The sequence below is a fragment of the Lagenorhynchus albirostris genome, chromosome 11 (assembly GCF_949774975.1).
Source record: "Lagenorhynchus albirostris chromosome 11, mLagAlb1.1, whole genome shotgun sequence".
NCBI lineage: Eukaryota > Metazoa > Chordata > Mammalia > Artiodactyla > Delphinidae > Lagenorhynchus > Lagenorhynchus albirostris.
Genome location: NC_083105.1, coordinates 8,124,369 through 8,134,563, shown reverse-complemented (window position 1 = coordinate 8,134,563; position 10,195 = coordinate 8,124,369). Strand labels below are relative to the sequence as shown.

The following is a 10,195-nucleotide window of genomic DNA, read 5'->3' as shown; positions in this document are numbered from 1 at the left end:
ACAATTTTTTTTTTTGTGGTACGCGGGCCTCTCACTGTTGTGGCCTCTCCCGTTGCAGAGCACAGGCTCCGGACGCGCAGGCTCAACGGCCATGGCTCACGGGCCTAGCCGCTCCGCAGCATGTGGGATCCTCCCGGACCGGGGCACGAACCTGTGTCCCCTGCATCGGCAGGCGGACTCTCAACCACTGCACCACCAGGGAAGCCTTGTGCTACAATTTTTTAGTTGAATTTTGTAGGTTTTCTAAAATATAATTGTATCACATCACCTGTAAATAATAATTATATCACTTTTTCAATCTTTATTCCTCTTCATTTGTTTAATTACATTGGTAAGTGCCTCTGGAACAATTATAAATAAAAGTGATGGTAGGGACTTCCCTGGTGGTCCAGTGGTTAAGACTCTGCGCTCCCAATGTAGGAGGCCAGGGTTCGATCCCTGGTCAGGGAACTAAGATCCCACATACTGCAAACTAAGCCTGCAAGCCTCAACTAAAGAAGCCCGCGCTGCAACGAAGACCCAGTGCAGCCAGAATAAATAAATAATAAATAAAAATAAATTTTAAAAAAAGTGATGGTAGTGGATATCCTTGTTTTGTCCTGACTTTAATGAGAAGTCTTTTAATATTTTACACTTACAAGTTGGCTTTCTGGCTTGAGGTATATATGTATGTGGGGCGGGGGGTGTAATTGTATTTTAAGGACGCATCCTTCCCTTCCAATCGTTAAGGGATTTTCTCTTTAAATCAAGCATGGATTTTTGAATTTTTTCAAATACCTTTTCAACATCTATGTCATAATCATCATGCAGTTTTTCTCCAATGATTTGTCAATATGGTGAATAATATTAATGGTATTCCTAATATTGAACCACCCTGTTTTCCTGGTATGCCCTACTCAGCTGTAGTACATAATTTTTGTTTGTGTGGCTGGATTTTATTTGCTAATATTAGGTTTACAACTTTTGTTGTATATTCATAAATGAGATAGTCTGTAGTGTTCCTCTCTTGTGCTATCTTTGACAGATTTGGGTATTGATATGTAATATTCATAAAAGGAATTTGGAAGAGTTGACCCGGCATAGTGGTTAAGATAGTGAATTCTGGGGACTCCCCTGGTGGTGCAGTGGTTAAGAATCCGCCTGCCAATGCAGGGGACACGGGTTTGAGCCCTGGTCCAGGAAGATCTCACATGCCGCAAAGCAACTAAGCCTGTGTGCCACAACTACTGAAGCTGGCGCGCCTAGACGACGTGCTCCGCAACAAGAGAAGCCACCACAATGAGAAGGCTGTGCACCGCAACGAAGAGTAGCGCCCGCTTGCCACAACTAGAGAAAGCCTGCACGCAGCAACGAAGACCCAACGCAGCCATAAATAAATAAATATTAAAAATAATAATTTAAAAAGTGAATTCTGGAACTAAACTCACTAGGTTCAAATTTGGATCGGCCAGGGCTTCCCTGGTGGCGCAGTGGTTGGGAGTCTGCCTGCTGATGCAGGGAACACAGGTTTGTGTACCGGTCCGGGAAAATCCCACATGCCGCAGAGCGGCTGGGCCCGTGAGCCATGGCTGCTGAGTCTGCGCGTCCGGAGCCTGTGCTCCGCAATGGGAGAGGCCACAACAGTGAGAGGCCCGCATACAAAAACAAAAAAAAATTGGATCAGCCACTTACTAGTTGTGTCACCCTGAACTATTTATTTACTGCTTTTGTCTGAGTTTTTTCATCTCTAAAATGAGAACAATAATTTATCTTCTTAACAGGATTATTGTGAGAATTAAATGAACACAACACTCAGAACTGTATCTGCCACATGGGGGCTCAATAAATGTAGCGGCTTTCTTATTATAATTTCTAGGGTTTGGAACCATTTGAATGGCATTTTTATTCATCACTCTTTAAAGTTTTGGTTGAATTCACCTGAAGTCTTGTTTGGACTTGCTACTTTTTTTCCCCTTTGTGTATGGGAGAACAGCTCTTTAATAACATTTTCATTTTCTTACGTGATATTTGGTCTGTTTAAAATTTAATGGTCTCCAAGGATTGATTTTGGTAATTTATGGTTTCCTAGAAAACCACCCGTTTAGTTCAGGCTTTCTCATTTACAAAATAATCACAACTCTTTTAAGGTTCTTTGTAGCTGTGGTTATTTCCTCATTCTCACTTCTTATTTTGTTTGGAATGGACTCAAGAAGCTATTTTCCATATTTCAAAAAGTCCAAACCCTTACAGGCATGCACTACTTCATAAAACTGTCAAGTTTCTGACTTTGGGCTAAAATGCTATCAACCCTGTGGGGGGGATGGTGGTTGTCTCCTGCTGATGTGAAGCTCGGGTGGTAGCTCTGTAACTGTTGATGTATAAAGAGCGGGGTTACAATTTCATTACCACTTACAGGGAGATGTCCTCAGTAGATACCATTTTTTAAACCAGGGATGTGTGGTGAAGGTGGCAGTGGTGGGGCAAACAAAGGGTCCTTGGTCAACAAGGATGGTCAAGAACAATAAGGTACGTTAAGGAATCTCCCGTCTTTGCTGCTTTGTGTTAACCTTTGTCAGCTTGGACAGAAAAACCTTAACTAGTGCAGCAAGAGAAGGGTTCGCTGGTTTTGTCCTGGATTGCCTGCAGCTGCTATTTCTAAAAGTTCTAAAAGTTCAGTTACCATGGCAACCATGTGACAGCCCCAGAGTGTCTGTTAACTCTGATCAGGGTGAAGCTGGATGGAGGTGTGGGAGACTGGAAAGAGCTTGGTTCATTCATCCATTTCCTCCGTATTGGGGATACACATGTGAAGACAGATAAAGGCCTAGCAAAAATTACAGACTGTAGGAGTCAGGTAGACCTCTATTCAGCTGCCAGCCCTGCCTCTTAATAGATGCATGATGTCAGCCTGGTCCCTAAACCTCCCTGAATCTCATCTGCAGATGGAGCTGCCAAGAGCTGTTCGCCAGAGTGGTTGAGGTAATGTCCCTGAGGCTCCTGGACGTGGAGTGGGTACCATATCCACGACGGCTCCCTTCCTCCTAGTCTCAGCTCAGCCGTTTACTGGCTGGGGTACTTGGGAAAAGGTATTTATCTTTCTGGAGTTTCCATTTCCTCATAGATGATCCATAAAGTCCCTTCCAGCTCAGGAGCCTTGACCCTGAAGGGTTAAATAGGGCAGCTCTGAGCAGCCGGGTTGGCCACTTCTGCTCCTTCCTTCCCCACTGGAACAGACCCGGAAGTACAGCTTCCCTGGGACACCAGCAACCCCCAGCCACAGGTTTTCCAGGGCAGGGCTGATTTCAGATGTGCATCCCATGCTTGTCAGACCAGATTCCCTGGTTTGGAGTTTGGAAAATCCAATTGCCGTAAACTGTACCTTGCAGGGGATACATTCCTTTGCTTCACTGGGCTACTTTACTCAGAAGGGAGATGGGGAACTGGCGATAGACCTTCACAGGCTTCCGGAAAAATGGCAGTGGGAGTCACTGCATGGTGCAGGGTGCTATAAGCCTGGCATCAGGTTCTTCATAGAGGGTTTTTTTTTTTCATTGGGATAAAATTCACATAACATAAATGTAAACGTTTTAAAGCGTATAATTCAGTGCCATTTAGTGCATTTTCAGTGTTGTACAACCATCACCCCTATTAATTCCAAACCATTTTCATCACTTCCAAAGGAGACCCTGTGCCCATTAAGTAATCATTCCCTGTTTCCTCCTTCCCCCAATCCCTGGCAACTACTAATCTGCTCTCTGTCTCTATAGATTTAACTATTCCGGATATTTCATATCAATGGAATCATAATATGTAGTCTTCTGCAACTGGCTTCTTTCATTTAATATAATGTTTTTGAGGTTTATCCACCTTGTAGCGTGTATTGGTCCTCCATCCCTTTTTATGCCTGAATAATATCCCATTGTATGGGTATCCCACATTTTACACATCTGTTCATCTACTGATGGACATGTGAGTTATCTGCACCTTTTGACGACTGTGCATAGTGGTGCTGTGAGCATTCATGTACCAGTACTTGTTTGAATACCTGTTTTCGATTCTGTTGGGTATACACTCTATAGGATTTCCATTCTGTCAAGCTGGGGGAATAACCCCTGCCTGCCGTCCTCACTGGCTGGCACGAGGACTGGGTGTGAAAGCGGAGGAAAATAGTCATAGCAGCACTAACAACTGTTTCACATCAGCAGCCTGTTAGATATCTTTGTGCGCATGTCTGGCATCTAGATCTTAATACATACAAATTGAACTCTGGATCTCCTCCCCAAACCCGGTTCACTTGCAGCCTTGACCATCTCAGTTGGTGGCACCTGATTCCTTCTGCTAGTTCAGGCTCAGCACCGCTGTCATCCGGGTCTCCTCCCTTTCTTACACTCCAGATCCAAACCCTCAGGAAACCAAGCTGGCCCCACTTTCAAAATACAGAATCCGACGACTGCCACCAGTGCCACCACTGCCCCGCCGGGACCTCTGCCCCTGTTCTCCCAAACTCACCCCTCACCCCGTTCAGTCTATGCTCAACCTGGCTGCCCAGGTTATCCTTTTAAAATGTAAGCCAGATCACGTTGTTCTTCTGCTCAAAACCCTGCAGTGGCCCCTTTCCAACTGGAGTAAAAGCCAAGTTCACCATGGCCCGCACTACCCCGTGGGATCTGGCCGCCTGACCTCTGACGTCATCTCCCAGCTCACTGCCTCCACGCCACTCCGCCCCCAGCCAAACCAGGCACGGTTCACCTGGGGGCTTTGCTCGGGCATGTGCCTTCTGCGCAAATACTCTTCCTGGAGGTACTGGCACTCTGTCTGCCTCACCTAAATTCTTCACTCAAACGCCACCTTCTCAATGAGGCCCACTCTGTCACCCTATTTAAAATGACAATCCAGCCCCACCCCTTGCACTCCTCATTCCCCATACTTTTCTGCTTTTCTTCCCCCTTGGCTTTTATCATTTTCAAACACGTGGCTTCATTTACTCATTTGTTGCTGTTGTTGTTTTGTTTTACAAAAATCAATTGTATTTTTTTAAAAAATTTTTCACTGGCGTATAATTGCTTTACAATGTTGTGTTAGTTTCTACTGTACAATGAAGTGAATCAGCTATATATGTACCTATATCCCCTCCCTAGTGGACTCCCCCATCCCACCCATCTAGGTCAACACAGAGCACCGAGCTGAGCTTCCTGTGCTTCATAACATGTTCCCACTAGCTAGCTATTTTACGCATGGTAGTGTATATGTTTGAACCCTAATCTCCCAATTCGTCCCACCCTCCCCTTCCCGCCCTGTGTCCACGTGTCTGTTCTCTATGTCTGTGTCTCTATTCCTGTCCTGGATACAGGTTTATCTGTACTATTTTTATAGATTCCACATATATGCATTAATACGTGATACTTGTTTTTCTCTTTCTGGCTTACTTCACTCTGTATTATTGTCTCTCTCTCCTCTGCCTGAATGCAAACCGCGTGAGGAGAAGAGTCTTGTGTTTTGTTCAGTGAACTCCAAGTCCCTAGAAAGCACCCGGCACACAGTAGGTGCTTGATGCACATTTCTCGAATTAGTGAACAATACTAACAACAATAGTAACTGTTTATTAAGCCTATTATGTGCCACATACCCTACAAAGATGCCACTCAAATCTCATAAAGAAGGTAAAATGGTTTTGCTTCCCTTTTACAGGAACCTGGGGCTCAAAACTTTTTAGACAACAGCTCTCCCAAGTCACACAGTTATACTTGGCAGAGAATGGATTGGAACCCAGGCCTGTCTGCTTGGCTTTGGAATTCTTGTTCTTTTCTACTTTACCCTGTGGTCACTGCAGCTGTACTTAACATGGTTCACTCATTCATTCATTCAGCAAATATTTCCCAAGCCTCCGGCACCCCTCCCCGCTGAAAGTCCAGGCCCTGTACAGCCGACTGGGGACCCTCACAGAGGTGGGTCTGGATCCTGCCGCGAGGAGCTCAGGTCCTAAGGTCTGGGCAACGTGTCCCCCGGGCTTTGTAAACTGATCAAGGGGGCTCCCTCTCCCCAGCAACGCATTAGCTCTACTAAAGGGGAGACCATCTGAACTGATGTCCCTCGTTTACAGCAGAAACAAAACATCTTCCCACGCTATAGCCCTGGCCCCCAGGCTGAGCGAGGCGGAAGGAGCACACCGCACAGCATCCCGCACCTGGCCAGGTAGATAAACAAGCCCCAAGGAGGGAGGCCAGGGTGTGGGCCCAGGGCCAAGGGGTGGGAAGATTGGGAGGAAGTGTGGGCGAGGGGGAGTGCTGGCTCTGGAGCAATCACGATTACCACACGGGAGATGCCAGCCCCAGACACCCGCCCGGGGCCTCCTGTCCCCTTTCTCAACCCCAGGGACTCACGGAGCGGAGCACAGTGGCTGGACGAAGGGGCCCTTCCTCCTGCCCAGAACCAGCACCCCTCCCTCCCCCTTCATCCTTCCTCCTGAGCCTCCCAAGGAAAGGGGGGAACAGTTCGGCCAACTAATCCTCAACTTCTCGGCGCTCCATTTTGTAAAGCGTCCCTGAGGAGTTGGTATTGGGGTTTGGAGTTTGATTAAACACACGCCCTCCTGGTCCTGCATGCCGATGGCTTTTCTTTCCTGTTTAGTCAACACACATTTATGAGAACTTCCTCTGGGCGGGACCCTCTGCCAGGCGCTGGGGGCCTGAGGAGCCCGGGGTCTGCCGGGGAAGCTAGAAAGGCGACTGCAAACCACATTGCAGCCACGGGTGGGGGAGGGGGCGGTCTGGGCCCCGGAGGAGTCCCTGCTGCAGCCTGGAAGGCAGGGACGCTGCGCAGAGAAACATGCGAAGGACAGTAAAGTAGTGATAATTCAATGAGGCCCCGGGCGCTGAAGTGGAGCTAGGAAATATATTAATTTAAGTGCCTACTATGCAAGGGGCACTGTCCTTCAGAGGCCTGGAGGCCACTGGGATGGATCCTGGCAGTTGTTCCCTGCCTAGAATCAAGTCCAGGTCTCCCTTGGAAGGGAGGCCTGGGCAGCAGAGTGAATATTCTGTCCTTGAAACTGTACAGCTGGGAGGTAGAAAGGGCACTCCCATTGTAGAGAGGGGCAAACTGAGTCACAAGGGTGCGTTTGCTCACTCCCTTAGATCGCAGGCTCCCTTGGAGGTGGGAAATCAGGCTTAGCTCTGCATCTGCAGCACCCAGGGTGTAAAAGACTTAAAAAGTATCCACTGGTCGGTTATTTACTGGTATGGCAATATATGATAGAAACAGGTTGCTAAAGGATTATACATTGTATAATCCAAATTTAGTAAAATACACAGGCACATACACATATTTTTTTTAAATACTGACACTGGTAGACTACAAAATGTTAATAGCTGTTATCTCTAAGTTGTAGATTGCAGGTGTTTTTACTTTTATTTTTTTTAATTTTCTTTTAGTTAGTTCTGGCTGCCTTGGGTCTTCGTTGCTGCTCACGGGCTTTCTCTAGTTGCGGCGAGCGAGGGCTACTCTTTGTTGTGGTGCGAGGGGTTCTCATTGCGGTGGCTTCTCTTGTTGGGGAGCACGGGCATTCGGGGGCTTCAGTAGTTGTGGCGTATGGGCTTAGTTGCTCCGCGGCATGTGGGCTCTTCCAGGACCATTGCTCGAACCCGTGTCCCCTGCATTGGCAGGTGGATTCTTAACCACTGCGCCACCAGGGAAGCCCTCTCAGCTTCTTTTTTTTACTTTTTTTTTTTTTTTTTTTTTTTTTTTTTTTGCGGTACACGGGCCTCTCTCTGTTGTGGCCTCTCTCTGTTGTGGCCTCTCCCGTTGCGGAGCACAGGCTCCGGACGCGCAGGCTCAGCGGCCATGGCTCACGGGCCCAGCCGCTCCGCGGTACGTGGGATCTTCCCGGACCGGGGCACGAACCTGTGTCCCCTACATCGGCAGGCGGACTCTCAACCACTGCGCCACCAGGGAAGCCCTCAGCTTCTTTTTAGTAAACTTTCTCCCTTCAGCATGAAGTCTCATTTTCCCTAATTCCTGAGTACTGAATTCTCGTGGTCTGGGTAGGAGACCCCAAAGCCTGTATCCTCCCCTTTGCTTGCTGACTCCCACGCTTGTCCCTCAGGTCCGTTTTCCTGCTTTGCGTTTATCATAATTAACAATCACATGAGACCCGTGAGACATGAGTAGAAGCAGCATACGTGGTAGCTGTCTTCGAGGGGTGACAAGGAAAAAGGATTAGCCATGTCGTCTTTGATCAGAAAGGTGATCAGCACCGCGAAAGCCCCAGCGGCCATTGGTCCCTACAGTCAGGCTGTGTTAGTCAACAGGACCATTTACATTTCAGGACAGCTAGGCATGGATCCTGCAAGTGGAGAGCTTGTGCCAGGAGGGGTGGCAGAAGAGGCTAAACAAGCTCTTGCAAACGTGGGTGAAATTCTGAAAGCAGCAGGCTGTGACTTGATGAATGTGGTAAAAACAACTGTTTTGCTGGCTGACATAAATGACTTCAATACTGTCAATGACATCTACAAGTAATATTTCCAGAGTAGCTTTCCTGCAAGAGCTGCTTACCAGGTTGCTGCTTTGCCCAAAGGAGGCCGTGTTGAGACTGAAGCAGTAGCTGTCCAAGGACCTCTCGTGACAGCATCGCTCTAAGTGGGCCCAGTGTTATTCAGTCTGGAATTTTAATAATGTTTTTAAATTAACATCTTAATTTTTACAGTATTTGTTGGAAAGTGTACGGTTGACTGAAATATCTGAAGTTATTATGGAAATACCATATAATAAGGGGAATTGAACATGAGTTGAAGATTAATGATGAATCTAGTTACTGATGTTATAAATTACACTTCTATAACACTCATATTACTGGATGTGGGAAAAGAGACACACATTACATAGATACTCAGAAAAATAAAAGTAAAGGGAAATAGCATGTAGGAAAGATGAGTTACTATTCCTGAGAAATAATAAAGAGCACACCTAATTCAATTAGACTCTATTAATTTAATGGTGTGAACTATTTAGTTCTCATGTCAGATACATGATTCTGCTTTTACTTGAGTAAAATTAAAGCATTTAAGTTTGAACGGTAGAGGTAAAGGAGAAGAAACTGGACCAAATTTTATATAGATAATATTTTTCTAATGGAACTAAAATAGCATTCAGATTGAAAAAAAAAACAACTACATGTTTGTGTGAGTGTTTACTTGCTTATAATGTCTGGGTCACCAACCACTGTTATGATTGTGGAGTACACACTTCCAACGGTTTCCAAAATAATTTTAAGAACAGTAAGAATGCCTAACATCTATTGAGTGATTACCAAGTTACAGGCGTTGTTCCTGTCATAGGAGCATAACCTCATTAAATCCTCACAACTAACTTGTGAGGTCCCACTATTTCATATCCTCATTTTACAGTTGGAAAAAAAATGAGAACTTTAACATATGGGATTGGACTTCCCTGGTGGTGCAGTGGTTATTCATCCCCCTGCCAGTGCAGGCGACAAGGGTTCGATCCCTGGTCCGGGAAGATCCCACATGCTGCGGACCAACTAATTCCCGCGGGCCACAACTACTGAGCCCACGTGCCACAACTACTGAAGCCCACACGCCTAGAGCCCGTGCTCTGCAACAAGAGAAGCCACGGCAATGAGAAGCCCGTGCACTGCAACGAAGACCCAATGCAGCCAAAAACAAAACAAAACAAACAAACAAACAAAAAACATATGGGTTCATACTCCACAGGCCCTCCTGAAACCTTCTTTGATTCAGCTGCATTTTAGAGCTCATTCCTGGTTGGTCTATGTAGATATAGTTCATCCATTTTCACTGTGGTTGTAACGTTCAAGATTGTTTTTTTCAGTTACCTCCTATTAAAGTATCCCTAGTGTTATAGTGACTTGACATTTTAAAGCTCTATTCCATTATACATTAAACTTCTAATTTACTTTGAAAAATAAAAAGTCCAACATTCCAAGTTAATGGGGAGGGGGTGTGGGCCCTTTATTGTAACCTCAGGTATCCTAGGATGGATTAGGGAGAAGCAGCGAGAGAGGCCTGGCATAGCCTTTCCCCAGCCTGAGAAAACTTTCTGTGTTGCAAATCTGACCTTTCTCTAGGGTTTAAAATTGTTCAAAGGTTTGAAAGACTATCTCACCCAGTCCCCCCTTTTTACAAGGGAGACCAAGGCTGGAATTGTTATCGGGTCCCAGGGCTATCCTGGTGAGCCCATG

General features: G+C 46.2%; 1 pseudogene; it reads left to right on the top strand.

Annotated features, from left to right (window-relative positions):
- Positions 1-8,016: 8,016 nt before the first annotated feature.
- On the top strand, positions 8,017-8,929 carry LOC132529037 (2-iminobutanoate/2-iminopropanoate deaminase-like; annotated as a pseudogene).
- Positions 8,930-10,195: the final 1,266 nt, after the last annotated feature.